The sequence below is a fragment of the Triticum urartu genome, chromosome 2A (assembly GCF_056163025.1).
Source record: "Triticum urartu cultivar PI428250 chromosome 2A, HENAU_Tu73, whole genome shotgun sequence".
Taxonomy (NCBI): domain Eukaryota; kingdom Viridiplantae; phylum Streptophyta; class Magnoliopsida; order Poales; family Poaceae; genus Triticum; species Triticum urartu.
In genome coordinates this window covers 703,352,802-703,368,642 of record NC_141874.1, presented here as the reverse complement: position 1 = coordinate 703,368,642, position 15,841 = coordinate 703,352,802, and the positions used below count along the sequence as shown (strand labels likewise).

The following is a 15,841-nucleotide window of genomic DNA, read 5'->3' as shown; positions in this document are numbered from 1 at the left end:
CTCCCATTATATGAGAGCACTTGGAACGTTGGATGTCAGATCCAACGATGCGGAGAAAATTGCACAAAACCCCCTCAAATAGTCATTGTATTGCATTTAGGTCCACATCCTTCGAAGCTAACCGTTGGATCTCACATCCAACTCTCCATCTGCTCCCGTTCATGTAGGCTACGGGAGCACCTGATACTTTCCCTATTCCTGTAGGGACAAGCATGGAAAACACGACACATGACAAAGAGGAAACATTAACTCAGTGATTGGGTCACAAGGGAGAATATACAAAGAAGTTGGTGATTAAGTTGCGGTGGAAAATTTCATGTTGACAACTAATCTATTTCATAATTGGGTCGTTGTTGAACACTGATGACAAGCGTGACATGATGGTGCAACTATAAAACACGCACATGATCGTCTAGGAAAACCTAGACATGGGCGGGAAACCATGCAAGAGCAAGGTTGCAACAATTTACATGGCGCGAGGATTCCAGGGGACCAAGAAATATGGCTCCGCAGTGGACGCTGCTAGACATGACCGGGCAGGTGGGCACGACAGAGAGGGCTAAAGAGGGAAAAATAAATGGGAGCTCACCATGCCCACAAGATTAGCAATGACATGAGAGCATGGAGACAAGACATCCATCTTTAGCAGTGGAAGCAGTGAAGACATGCTCCAAGACGATATCTATCCCAACAAAGTCATAAGCTACATATGGCATACACATTGTAAATTTTAATAATATTTGAAATCAATGTCTCTATGTCTATGTTCGTTGGCCCGTGGCAACGCGCGGGCATTCAACTAGTTTAATACTATGTTCTAATCTGTCTATATGTTGTCACTGCAGGAAAACAGGAAAGTTGATGCACCAATGGCAACTCCATCTGCTCCACCAGCAGCAAGGGCAAGAGCTCCTGCTGCAACCAGTGCAACACCAAGGACAACTCCACCACCAGCAAGGGCAAGAGCTCCAGCTGCAGCTAGGACTGCAACTAGGGCTGTACCTAGGACAACTCCTTCTGCTCCTGCTCCAACAAGGCCAAGTTCATCTTCTCCTGCTGCTGATAGGCCTAGTTCATCTTCTGCTACTGCTGCTAGGTCAAGGGCAAAGAAAACATTCATACCACCAAGACTGTCAGGTACTGGAAGAGTGAGAAAGCCATCATACAAGATGTCTGAATGGTTCAATTGTTCTCAAGGCAGCAAGAAGTGATGTAATGTTGAAACATGTTTAATTCAGCCTTTTTTGGCTAGTTTGTGATGAAGAATATTAAGAATTTCATGTTGAAACCAGTTAGTTCAAGTCCAAGTGGTGGACTATGTAATGTACCTAATGGTTGTGATGCACTATGATACTCTGGTTATGATGATGTGATGATGAACTTATTAGTTATGATGTTTTGCAAGAAGTTTTCATTCTGTTGTTGTGATGATGAGCATAGTTTCATTGTTGATATGATGATGATCTTAGTTTTCATGTTGTTGATATGATGTGTTATGATGTGTTGCAAGAAGTTGGGTGCCTCAGCGTCGGCGTCGACAAAACCCAAAATGTCTCCACTTGGGCATTTAGGGTGCCTCGTCGTCGACAAAACCTAAAATGTCTCCACTTGGGCATTTAGGGTGACTCGGAGTCGAAAAAACTTAAAATGTCTCCACTTGGGCATTTAGGGTGCCTCGGCATCGACAAAATCCAAAATGTCTCCACTTGGGCATTTAGGGTGCCTCGGCATCGACAAAACCCAAAATGTCTCCACTTGGGCATTTAGGGTGCCTCGGCGTCGACAAAACCTAAAATGTCTCCACTTGGGCATTTAGGGTGCCTCGGAGTCGAAAAAACCTAAAATGTCTCCACTTGGGCATTTAGGGTGCCTCGGCGTCGACAAAACCCAAAATGTCTCCACTTGGGCATTTAGGGTTCCTCGGCGTCGACAAAACCTAAAATGTCTCCACTTGGGCATTTAGGGTGCCTCGGAGTCGAAAAAACCCTAAGAAGTTACTGACATATTAATTTTTAAATCCAAAAAAATTGCACAAAAATAAAAACCCTAAGAAGTTACTAACATATTAATTTTGTAAATCCAAAAAAATGCACAAAAATAGTTTGGCCTGGGATCGAACCCAGGACCAGTTGGTAGTAACCAGGGGTTCAATACCAATAGGATAGTGCTAGTGATGTTGTTTTAGTAGCATCCGCAATTTTACTTATATTTAGTTAGGCATGCACTGTGTTGAGAGTGCGTTGAGGCTGCCAGCGTGGTGAATGTCTGTTTAGTATAACTAGTCGTTTCGGTTTCTGCCTTTAATACGTGTCCACCTACCTCTCTCTTCGATCACTCTCCCACTCGCCGCCCGCATCGCCCACTCCTCTCCCCCTCTCTCCCGTCGAAACCACCGCCGACAGCCACCCCCACCGCCGTCGCCATGGACTGGCAGCTGGCCATCGAAGAGCTCGCCGGGAACAACCACGAGCTGCGCGCGCAGTACAGGGAGATCGCGCGCTGGTTCCCCAGCACGGCGATGCTGAGGAACCATGCCCGCGGCCTGGTGAAGGTGATGACACCTGCCGAAAGGCAGCGTGCATTCCCTGCCGGCCGCACTATCCCGCCGGCGACCATTCTCTTGTGGGCGATGCGCGAGGTGCAGCGCTCCCCCGACCCCAGGCAGCGCGCCCGTTGGTGGATGTACCGCTCATCCACCACGCCGCCGACCGCCGCAGATGACATCACTGACGCCGTCCTCGCTCTCCCAGCCCCCATCAACAACGCCTACTGGGAGAGGTGCAATCCATGGGTGCTCGGGCCAGACGACGACTCCGACGCCGAGTCCGAGTCCTCTGATGACTACGACTCTGACGAATCTGACGGCTACTCCTCTGACGACGAGGTGGACGAGGTCGTCGTACTCTCCTCCGACTCCTCCTCCGACGAGCCTGATGTGCAGCTCCTGGCGCCCGTCCTCCACGCCGTCGAGGGGCAGAAGAACAGCCCAATTAATGTGGATAAGTTGCCGGAGGTCGCCGACAACCCAGAGCTCGTCGTCGTGAAGCAAGAAGAGGAGGGCGGCGGTGAAGATGTGGTGGAGCCAGCGCCGGCCAAGAAGAAGAGGGCGGCGGTGAACAACAATGACGTGCGGCGCTCCCTACGCCTGAAGATGCTGAAGAAGGAGGAGTGACATGTTGTCTTCAATTTCGTCAGAAGAAGAAAAAGTTCAGTTTCGTCAGTATGTTAGTTTGCCAGTTCTATCTATGTCAGTTGTATCTATGCAGCTACTATCTATGTTAGTATGCCACTATCTATGTAAGACTATCTATGCAGCTACTATCTATGTTAGTATGCCACTATCTATGTCAAACTATCTATGCAGCTATTATCTATGTTAGTATGCCACTATCTATGTCAGACTATCTATGCACTATGAACTTACTATCTATGTTCACTATCTACTTGCTATAATCCAAGCTGTTAATTCATCACAAACTGAACTTAATACAAGCTGATAATTCATCACAAACATAGTACTCTCACAAACAACATACAATCCAAGGTTCATTGCTACAGAAATAATAGAGTTCACCACAATAAAGTTTAACACATTACAGCTTTCCTCCATAGCTACTATAAAAGACATCATTGACACACATGGTCAGACAGCAACACAAATTAGTCCTCATCACAAATAGCCTTAATCTGGTGAAGCTTCCTCTTGTTGCTATCACCTGTTGTCTTGAGCTCAACAATGCAGGAAGCAAGAGTACTCTTCTCCATGGTCAACTTCTTCTTCACTTTCATCAGCTCAGCAATGCAACAATCCAGCTTATCCTTCTCTTTCTTCAGGTCATCCTTCTCTTTCTTCAGGTCAGCATAGCAAATCTCCAAAGTCCTCTTATCAGAGCTCAACTTTTCCTTCTCCTTAAGATGGTTGAACTTCAAATTCCTAATGACAGTGGCTTGAGCTACATGAATTTGCTTTAACTGGTCAACAACAGCCTTTAATTTTTTTGATCTCAGCATCCTTTGTTATGCTGCTTTCCACACTAACTGAAATGTTGTCAGCATCATTCTTCTGGTTTACCTCAGGCTGGCTATCCTTATAATCCAAGAGGTTGTTCACATCTTCAACAAGCTTCTCATATGTCTCCTGCAACTCTTTTTTCTGCTGTGTGAGATTGTGTACAGTGCTTGAATGCTCCAGGCATGCCATCCTGTTTTCATGCTGGCTATGCTCATACATAAGCCAGAGCTTATGAATAGAATTCTGCAGATGCTCTGGCCAATGCTCATCTACCCACTGCACTAATCCACAATTTGCAACACCCTACAATAGAAAAAAATCAGTTCAAAATTACAGACATTACTTACAGATTCAGTTAAATAGCTGATTCAGTTAATGTACCAGAATCACATTCATTCAATGATGAATAATTATGAAAACTACAGGTAAGAACACTACCTATGAACCCTAGAACTAAATTCAGTAACTATAAACCCTAGAACATGAGCAGTAACTATGAACCCTAGAACATGAACAGTAACTATGAACCCTAGAACAAGAATTGGAATGCTGCAAACACAACTTAAAACTTACTTCAATGGCACAAGCAATGAACATCCTACCAGTGCTTATCCCCTCAAATGCAACATACTTCCTCCCTGGATTCCCATGCTCACAAATCACATTCAAGTCGTCAGCAAGACCCTCGAACGACGGCTCATCAATTGTAGCTGGGATCTGAGAAATCCAACAAAAACTTGTTCAAATCGAGTAAATGTTCAACCCTACAAACCCTAGAACACAAATGAGGAATACAATGTTCTGACCTTGAGAGGGGAGTCGTCGGAGGAGATGTACTGCGCAGCGGAGCCGTCAGTGCTCTCACTGTCGGTCCAGGACACCATGGCGGACGGCGGCCGGCGGCGACCGGAGAGGAGAGGAGCAAATGGGAGGGGAACGAGCGAGTGTGGAAGCAGAGAGAGCGAGCGTGAGAGCAGAGAAATCGAGCCAGATGTGGTCGGGCGCGGGCGGTCTGTCTCTGGCGACCCGACCGCGTCTGTCTTAAGCAAACGGCGCTGTCCGCGCATCCGTTAGGACACGTCAGCGATTTTGGGCCCCACCTGTCGGAAACGCCCTCAACCGAGCCAAATGACATGTTTAGTGCACTCTGCAAAATTTTTACTGAATGTGCGGTGGCTTTTGCAAAAGATTAGCGACCAGGTTGTTTTCTGCAAGAGAAGCTCCAAACGTGGTGGTTTCTTGCAATTCACTCCCTAAAATTTACTGCCAGTCCGGGGCTCGCGGCCTGAAATTGACATTTTATTTTTGCACTTCAACACTGGGTATCTCTATCAGACTTTCACCTTCATTTTCCTTTCTGGATTTGTGCTTGTTCGAACTACAACAAGATTGTCGGAACTTTTGTTATGAAAATAATAATTTACACACACACCAAGTAGAATGTGTGGTGGATGTTTTGTATGTCACTTTCTTACCTCTTGTCAGATCTCACAGCCTTAATGTTTTGGAAACAAGAGCAGACTGAAACACAGCAAAGTGAAATGGTACGCATGAACACTATTCAGAGCTGAGCCCGGTTCTCAGGATGGAGGCCCCGAACTGAACTGGTGCAGTGCAAAGTCAGAAGAGTAAATCTTGTGTGGGCAACTGGGCAATGCTAATATGATATGATCCACAGTCCCAGTAGCAAATGGAACATGAAGGCCTACTGGATGAACAAGTAGCATGCCAGTGATGCATTGCAGGTTTTGCAGCATTGGTGTATAATAACTGACATGGATCTCCCCAAGAAAATCCCATCACTTCCGAGTTCCGGTTCGCTTCGGGTGTCAATGAATACAGTCAACTCTTCCTTTCTCCTTCCACAAGGAGCCTAGGGCTAAGTCTTCCTCCTCTCGATCTTTGCCGGCGAGGCTGTGGATTCATCTCCCCCTCTGCATGTCTCTCCGGCGGCCGATGTCGAGAGGGAAATCCTGATGCCTCGGCTCGGGCTAATAGATGGGTCATGTTTTTCGTCCTTGCAAGGACGGCGGATGGTAACGCTTCAGCTTTGAGTCGGTCTTTTGCTCTAATCCTCGTCGAGCTCATTCGTCGGGGCACATTAGACAGAGCTCTGGTTTAGATTCTTGTCGGCTCCTTGGGCTACAAGGTCAGGGTTTCTCATCATGTGTACATGACGGCAAGATTTGGTGGTAGGTTCTTCAAATTGATTCGAGGGTTGAACGACGATAAGTGTGGCGATGGGGTGTTGGTCCTTAGGGGTTGGCTTTGGCACGGGAGCGGCTTCATCGCAATGATCGTTCGGTTGTTCCAAGAACACAATGTAATTTTTAGTATGTACAGTCTCAAGAGGAAAACATGATTAAATTATGAAAGAAAAAAAATAGCAAGCACACCGTGTCGGTGTATTAGTCAAACAGTAAAAAGCATGCAATGTGACATATCTACATTTCGTTTCTTTTCTTATTCTTTCTCCTCCACAAACATCATTTCAAATACTCATTAATATGAAGAAGGGCTGACCACACCAGCCATGTGGTGCTAACAGTGTCCGGGGAGCGACTTATAAACTAGCCCTGGCACGAAATCCTCTCCTGGTGTCGATTGGTAACGCTGCCCATGCTCGACTCCATCACTTTCTTCGATTGGTGGTCTCAAGCTATGGTGGCTTCTCCGGATAGCCTTAGGAAAGGCCTCAACTCCATCATCGCCCTCACCGTGTGGAATATTTGGAAGCACAGGAACGCGCCCATCTTCAACGGCGCTCAACCGTCTACTACCGGCCTGGTACAACTGATCAAGGAGGAGGTGAGTAGATGGGCCGCGGCCGGTGCTAGAGGCTTAGGAAGAATTTTACCTATAACCTGACGTTCTAGACTCGAGGATGAGCATCCTCCTCTGCTGCTCGCGTTGCACCCTCCCGAAAGCCATCTAGCGTACGTTCGCGAGGACTGCACTCTGTAAAACTGTTTCTTTTCTCACCTATCAATGAAATAATACGCTGCTCAGTGTATTCACGAAAAAAAAATATGATCCAGCTAAGCGGTATTGAACATATAAAGGATGAAGGACTGCGCCCAACTAGCGGCTGTGGCCACTTCTCCTTTTTTGCCGAGCGCTCTCTTTCCCCTTTTTCTCTCCCTCGTACTCTCCTTTCCTCGCCGCCGCCACTCCATCCTGGCCGCCTCCTCTCCTCGTCGAACCAGCCGCCTCCTCCCCATCTTCACGCGCAGCCTCCTCTCCCTCAAGCCCCGCCTCCTTCCCACCCTGGCTTCGCCTCTTCGGGGGGCGGGACGCAGTGGCTGTGATGATGGCAGATGGGGCGACAACGGCGGCGCTCCTCCTCTCCCATGGCGGTCGGCGGCGCTCTGGCCGTGGAGGCCTGCTCCTCATGCTCCTCTGATATGCCTCTTCGCCCCTGCCGAGGACGGCGGTGAGGGGCAAAGGGGCGCTGTCGTTCTCCCCCCTCAGCGTGTGCGTCAGAGACGGACGAGGAAGCCGGGCAGTCCGTCATGCCGTCGACGCCGTCCTCTCCTACCAAGGTCTGGATCCTCCTCCCCCTTCCCTCATGGCGGCGCCTGGATCCTCCTCCCTCTTCGCTTCCATGGCGGCACCCGGACCTGCCGCATCTTCCTCATCGTCAGTCCGAGGGAGAGGAGTGGCAGCAGCCAGACGCGCCTCGTCCGTGTCGCGTGGTGTCCCAGATGCGTCCGCCCCGTGCTCTGCCGATGCCTGTCTCACCCATCTACGGCCGAAGAAGGAGGGGAGGACTGGATGCCAACCGATCTGGAGGAAGAAGCGGACACCCGGACGAAATCGACGGCGAGATGCTTGGTGACATCCCTGGATAGGCTTCGTGGTGGAGGGCACGGCCTCCGCTGCCGGGTGCATTATGAGGCACTCGAGGGGTAGGGTCGCTTGCAGCGCAGGTGCCCGTCGTGTGTCCCAGCGGGGCACTTGATGCAGCTGCCGCAGGCCGGCAAGTTTGGCTGATTTCAACACTCAAGGTGAGCTTCGCCCAATCCTTCTTCCCCCCCCCCCCCCCCCCCCCCCCCCCTCTCTCTCTTTCTGCAACTCTGGAAGCTTGTGCAATGTGCTCTGCTTCCATCTCTTTTTTTTTGTTAAATGAATCTCAGAGAGCATGGTCTTTATGCTAGCATTACTGTCAAGGACCTCACCTTCCTATTGAATTGCTTATGTTTGTACAGCATGGATTTTTCAAAATTAGTTGCTTACATTGTGAATAATTCTATTAACTTTTAGTTGAAAAGAATCTGCCAGTGTTAAGAGTTCTTTCTGATGTTGCATGATGTTCTGATTTTGAACTTGAACGTGCTAACTGAATTTTGCAGTGCAAACTGAACTTTTCAAATTAACTGAATTAACTAAAGTTTATGGATTTCTCGAAAAGGTAAAGCACTACCTCAGTATTTCTGTATTAGAGGGTGCCCCTGTTGTTTCTTGGTATCATTACTAGCAAGTGTCATATGAGGTGTGTGTGCCTTGCCTGCCATCATGATTCATGAGGTGTGTGTTTACCTTTGTTTCAAGAAGGTAAACCACACAAAGGAAATCTATGTATCATAAAAAAGAGGATGTGCATGTGTCTTGTAGGGTTGATGGATTGATTGATCACCACACAAAGTAAGTAGTTTGGGGAAAGAATGATGTTGGACTACTAAAATCAAAGAAAATATTCCATGAATTTGTCACTGGAATGGCTTGTAAAATGGTGCAGTGCCATCTTGTCTCTAGAACAGCTTATAAATGGTGTGCACCCCATTTTTTTAGAAATTGAAACTACTCCAGTGTCCAGTGTTAGCTAAGAGCTAAGATGAGTACAAGAATTTTCTGTAGAGATTGTTGCAAGGAGGCATCTCTGTCCAGTGTTAGCTAAATTTTATTGGTCTCGGCATTGGTCTATCTATGCATTGGTCTCACATCTTATTTTCAGAACATTTGAGTACTCTTCAAATATGCATACACTGCATATTTTCAGTGATAGTCTGAAAATATGCATACACTGTACAGCAGCATATTGAAAACATTCAGGTTTTAGTATAACTGAATTTTCTGTTACATACACTCTGCGCTTCTTCTTTAGCTGAATTTTCTGTTACATACACTCTGCGCTTCTTCTTTAGCTGAATTTTCTGTTACATACACTCTGCACTTCTGCTTTAACTGAATTTATTTTTCAAGTTTTGTACATCAGCTTACTGAAAACATTCAGTTATTGACAAATCATGACATTACAATCTGACAAATCATGCATGCAAAAATCTGACCAAGTGTAAAAGCTTGTCAAAGCTCTCATTCCTTGTTATGTTATAAACTGAATGCCAAGATAGATTCCTCAATGTACACATTGTTTCACTTTCTGAGCACTGAAATCTGTATATTTTAGATAAAGTAGCATTTGCCAATAGAAGTCATGGTTGGATCAACATATTTTTCCGCTGAACCTTGGCATATTTAGAGCTTTCTATATATTTTAGATTTTCTTTCAGCGAGTTTCTCTGAGGATGTGTCTTACTTAATGCAGGTAAATTATCATAACCATGGAATGACACATACTGATCTCAGCCTGGAGAATGTTCATGTAAGGGCCAGTACACAAGCATGTCTACTTTGCCATATGGATGGTGGATTTAGAGGACAAATTTATGCACCAGCTTTGAGTTCCATGACGTTGCGCCGACTATGTGGAACCCAATGATTCATAGTGATGTATTTTCTTCTTCGAGAGAGAGGACTGTGCAATCAGAAGTACAATATGTGATCATCAAGTGTAAGAGATGGCAAGAATATGTGGTATGTATTTCAGTCTGCGTATTAATGAAATGTATTGACCGTTCATGCTGCTATAATAAGCTCGATGATTTCCTATGGAAACAGAAAAACACTTGAGAAGCATCTTAGTTTTTATGTACTGAGATTTTAGAGGCTATTATTGACATTGATTTCCTTTATGCTAGAGATGCTGGTAACAAATCTACATCAGAACATACTTTGGTTTAATTCTTGGTTAGCACTTATCTGTTCTTTGCATTGAAAGAACTCATTTGTTTCAAAAAAAAAAACAAGATAAGAAATATTACAGTCTTAATTGGCGCAGTTTGGCCCTTTCATCACTTGGTATATAGTATTTTGTAGATACACCAACAATGAATTTTCTTAGATACATTACAAATGATGAATTAGGGCCTTGCCCCATTTGGTGTATTTTGTTACTATCAATATTCTGACTATGCTGTTGGCGATGGTGGAACTGGAGGGTACAGATGCGGCGGCGACAACGTCGACTTCGGTGAGATGGCTGGTGGACCAAGGACCAATCCTGCATTTGCTTTATAATATGAAGTAATGTCGATGTGTGATGTTAACATCATGGTAACTCCCCTCTCCCATGCTTAGACACCCCAGTGCAAGCAGAATGTTCCAAATAGATGGTCAAGTGCACTACATATACTGAGGGTTTGAAACTGGTAGCTAAGATCAGAAGAAGCAATAAATATACAGATTATTCACGGCACTTTGGGTTCAGATAATTTTATTTGTTATTTGGTCGCTTTGGCTATGTGGAAATGATAAGATTTTTAACGATAAAAATACTTCTCTTGTGTAGGTTATCTACAGATGTATGGGTACGCTCCGTTTATGGTCGTCTCTATAACGTGTGGAGTATCGAGACCTGTTTACGGAGGTGTGTACACGATTGGAGGCCACGACGAGGGATACTTTTAACTGACATGGATGACCGCATGATCTTCGGATTGGTCCTCCTACGCTTTAGGCGTTATACAGACTCTTTGATTAAGTGTATTTCGCCTTTTTCTGTTGTTTTTTTTGGAACGTGGACTTGGTTATGGCTATGTGCATCTCAATTATGCAGAGGCCGGGTGTAATGCTTAAGTATTTTAAGTAATAAAGCACCTTTTATCAAAAAATAGTCAGATTTGTTTTTGTTTATCCATATACAACATCATGTCTGAGTTCATCATCTTCTGATACTGGAAGAGGATGCACTATAAGTTATAAAGCAAGAAAGTAAAACATGGATTTCATTTACTTGAGAGAAGATCTGGCCATGATATACTGCTACGTGCCAGACTAAAAGTTCAACAAATGATCACGAGCTTAGTGTCTGCCGTTTATGATGCCTATTTTGGAGATACTGTGTCCCGTTTTTGGAAAAATATTTTGTTCAACTACATAATAATACAGGAAGTTTTCCCATTCTTTTTTCCTTTTCCATTTGGGTAAGGCCTATATATATAGTGTTACCTTAGTGGCAAATTTGTATGGTATTTTTATTGCTTCTTTGCTGGATCACGGATCACATTCAGAATATCAATTTGTAGCCTAGCTTCAAACACTTGCTTACAATGTCTTTCTCTTTGTGACCAGTCCGCCGTGATGGAAAACGTTAATATTCCAACAAAAGTGCTTCCGGATGCTACGATGAGAGAGCTTGGCCTTCCAAGCGCAGCTTACTCAACACACAAGGCAAGGACCTCGAGGCAAGTGTTTAATTCTATCCATTGAGTACCAGCTAAATAATGAACTTGCAAAGACATTAATATCCATCTATGTCTATGAAACTGGATGAGTCTGAAGATTGGCTGGCAGACGAACCTCTTAAATACATGGAAGCCTCTTACAACAAAGTGCTGCAAGACATCAACTATGATAAGTTGCAGTTGGTTCAACAAAAAGTAAATCTCTGGAACACGAGCTGAAAGAAAAAGATGGAATCACAGACTATCTGAGCAGCAGCTGGTGGATGATGTCTATGGAAGGCATTTCTGCTTTTGCCAATTACAACCCGCCGAAACACACCCACCATGAAGAGCAGCTTAGATGATGAGGTCATTTTCGACACGGCTGGTACAGGCTCTACCTGATCTAAATACTGCATATCTTAGTTACCATAAGCTAGGTGACCAAAGCTATCTATATGATGCATGTCTGTCTATCAGCTAATCTCATCCCTTTCTTTTGGCCTATGTTCTTATTTGACAAAGCTGAAGGAAGCGCGTCCAGATTAGTTCTCTGGATGGTGAGGTTAGATTAATTGACCACTATTTCTATTTAACTTCTCCTGTACACAATATTCACAAGTTCATGTATTAAGTACATTTTATTGTGTCACTTGTATTTACTCCTTTTTTAATGCAAGTTTACAGCTACTCGGAGTTCCTAATTGCAGACTCAACTATCTTGACTACCGATGATCTAATTTGTGGCATTAATTATTACCTTAAGAAAATATTTGCATTTAATTTCGCTTATATATAGGGGCATAAGTTCTTACCAAATGTACTCAAATATACAATTACTGAAAAAATGCAAATATTTTCAACACGAACATGGTTTTAAACGGGTCTTTGCGCCATTTGGCGCAACTGGTCATCTAGTGGTACTAACAAAGGCGAAACACAACGTTGCATCTGCGGCTCCACGGTTGGGCCATAGCCCTGTACTCTTTGGGTGTTCGTCCTAGCAGCAGAATGGAAGGAAGTGCTTACAGGCGACGGCCCAGCATTGACTTTTCCCTGGCTCAGAATCTGCTTCGTCCATGCCGTCTGTGTCTGTCCCTGGCTCCCTGCAGCAAGCAGTTGGTTTTACCCCTCAAAAAAAAAAAAGCAAGCAGTTGGTTTTCCTATCATGCCAAATACGGAGTAGATGCTACATGCAGCAAATCTCTCCGAAGTAGACTATATCATTCGCAAAGGGGGACTTAGCAGTTCGTCATCCAAGGTGCGAATTATTTCTCGTACTTACGAACTGAAACCAGAGGCTAACGCACATCTTCGCCATGCCGTTCTTCACTGGTGGGATATATTTTTTCTCTAGCAGGTTATTTGTGGTCGATTGTGTCTTTTTGGTTTCATCAGTGTTGGATTCTTTTGGCAAAGGGTGGATTTTATTGACTCAAAATGAAGCATTAAAGGGATACAATCACAATAAGCACACATCCGACCTCTGAATAGTCATGATGCACACAAGTACACAACCAATATCAACACACACAAAAAAAACACCGGCAAAGAGCAAAGTCATACAAAACTCATATCCGTACCAACCATCTCTTGACAGTACAAGCGCAATGAGAAAGTTTCTACAATAGTGACGCGTTCATGAATGAAACGACGCTCAAACGTCGTCGTCACTAGATCCAACCAACAAAGGCCAGACTCTAGGTTTTCACCCTAAGAACACGTCCGAGCACATCCGAGCAATGCCTTCATCCAGGTAATGACGCAAAAACATTGCCATCGCCAGGTATAACCAATTCGGGTCAGACCTAGGGTTTTCACCCCAGAACTCGAGACCGGGTACTCGAGAAGCACCACCAAATTGAAGTCATCATGTTGTCGCCACCACTTTCTGCGATCCCAGCAACTACAAGTGTGGCACAGTCTTTACGTTCCAGCATGACTGTTGCTGCACAATCATCTCCTCCGCGTCAAGCCGCCATCCATAGAATTTATCTCACCGCTGAATGCAAAATTGGCCAGATTCAGAGCCACTGAAACTCTCAATGGAGCCTTCTAGTTACATCACACAACCTCGCCAGCCATCTGATCTAAAGAAAAAAAATTCTCATGAAGACCCTTGAATGGCCACCGCAATCCGCCGCTCGAGTGGCCAAACTGTGCCGCCACGGTCAGGACAAAAATCACCCCGTCGCATGGATGGGATGAACCACCTGCGGCCAAGTGACAAGCATCGGCTAACCGATCTAAGTCCCAAGGCGCCACCACCAACCCCCTTTGCCCTTGTGATCTGCCAGCGGCAACAACAAGGTGCACCAAAGAATGCAGATGACCCTTATCACCAACGCTGCCGTGCTCAACGTACTGGACAGCCGGAGGAAGCTTCTGTCCGAACCTGAACGACCTTGACCGCAGGCTGCTTGAGGAGGAAGGCCATTGCCAAGGCGTCACCATGTTTTCCTTTTTTGTTTTATTTTACTTTATTTATATTCTCAGATATTCTATATTACAAAAAATACTTCACATAAAACATTTAAAAATGATTAATGTGTATACAAAAAAATACAACGTGAAAATTGTATACAAAAAATGTAGATCATGTATTTATAAGATGTTAATCCAAGAATTCGAAAACAATGTTGAACAAGTGTTTGAAAAATGTTAAAATAATATGGAAAATATGTTGACCGTGTATCCAAAACATGTTAAACTTGTATTTGGAAAATGTTAAATGTGTCTAGAAAAAATGTTGACCATGTATTAAAAAATGTTAAACTTGTCTTTCAGAAATCTTAATCAAGCATTTGAAGATATGTTGAACAATTATTTTTAAAATGTTATTCAAGCACTTAAGAATGATAAATGTGTATACAAAAAATGTTGACCATTTATTAAAAATCATAAAAGAAGTTGATAATGTATATATAAAATGTTAATCAAGCATTTTAAAAAAATGTTGAACAACTATTTGAAAAATATTTATCAAGCATTTAAAAAATATTAAATGTGTATAGAAAAAATGTTGACAATGTATTAAAAAATGATGAATTTTTTATCATGTACATAAAAATATTAATCAAGCGTTTGAGAAAAATGTTTAACAAGTATATTTTAAAAATGTTAAACAAGCATTTAAAAATGTGAAATGTTTATAAAAGCTGTTGACCTGTATTAAAAAATGTTGTATGCGTAATAGAAAAATGTATTAGATATATGTCAAAAATATGTAGAAAAACAATGAAAACCCGAGGGAAAGCAAAAGAAAATAGATGAAAAATGAGAAACAAACAAATAAAACCGAAGAAAAAGGAAAGAAACGAAAATAGCTATTGAAAACCGAGTATGAAACAAAGAAAACAAAGAAAAAGGAAAGAGAAAACCAATATAAATGGTGAAAGAATAAAAAAACAGAGAGAAAAAAGGAAAAAAAACTAAAACAAAAAAAACCCGGAAAGCATGTGGAAACCCGGGTCGTTTTGTTCAAGTCGGTCGCGCCCTAGTAGTCGAACACCAAATCGACGAGTACTTTGTGGCTAGCAGCACCTCACTCTAACTAAGAGTATGTATTATCATTCCGCTCGGGGCCCTTTTCACTCCTTTATTCTTTTAACTGCGCTAGTGGGCCAGCCCGTCAGTGCATATAGTACTTGACGTGAGAGTAGCTTCTGTCTCGCTTAAGACATAGAGCTCGTGATCCTGATCCGCTCGTAGGGTCGGTGGGTAGCAGCCTTCCCTCGCCTTTTTTGGGAAAGTTTTTGAACCTTCTGACCGGTCTTAACTTTTTTTCCATGTGTTTTATTTTGCTGATGTTCTTCCATTTTTCTATTTCTTTCTAGAATTCATGAACAGTTTTCTAAATTATGAATAGTTTCAAATTCGGATGCATTTTTTAGTAAATTCACAAACAGTGTTTTTGGATAGTTGTTCGACATGCGGAACAGGAGCTCACACAGTATTGCGCTTTTTTTATTGGGATATGGGCTGGATTCAGTCCCCCCAAAGCCCATTCGGCCCCCTCAGCCTGCTTCTTCCCCAGCCCTCCATTCGCACGTGCGGCCGCACGACATCAGTGCCCCCATTCGCCGGCGGCGGTCAGGAACGACGGCTACCGCCCCCCGCCGAACAACTCCATGTGCTACTCCCCCAGTTTCTTGGGCTACTTCGTTCCGCGACGGGAGGAGACAGGGATGGAGGATTTGCCACGGTGGCCAACGGTGGCGGCGACGGGCCATACGCCACCGGCACGCGGCCGGCCCCCACCAGCGCCATCTTCATCGACACGTACGGGGATCTGGACCTCCAGTGACGGCGGGGCGTCGTCGACGGG

General features: G+C 44.3%; 1 long non-coding RNA gene and 1 pseudogene across 2 annotated transcripts; one reads left to right on the top strand and one right to left on the bottom strand.

Moving 5' to 3' along the window:
* Nucleotides 1–3,660: 3,660 nt before the first annotated feature.
* LOC147986940 (uncharacterized) lies at nucleotides 3,661–4,896 on the bottom strand (annotated as a pseudogene).
* Nucleotides 4,897–6,997: 2,101 nt separating this feature from the next.
* On the top strand, nucleotides 6,998–11,346 carry LOC125539870 (uncharacterized). Of its 2 annotated transcripts, none has more exons than XR_007297066.2 (4): nucleotides 6,998–8,019; nucleotides 9,558–9,826; nucleotides 10,290–10,405; nucleotides 10,641–11,346. It is a non-coding gene; the product is annotated as an uncharacterized LOC125539870 (long non-coding RNA). The 2 variants fall into 2 exon arrangements; XR_007297067.2 differs by having other exon boundaries at nucleotides 10,297–10,405; nucleotides 10,641–11,345.
* The last annotated feature ends 4,495 nt before the right edge of the window (nucleotides 11,347–15,841 follow it).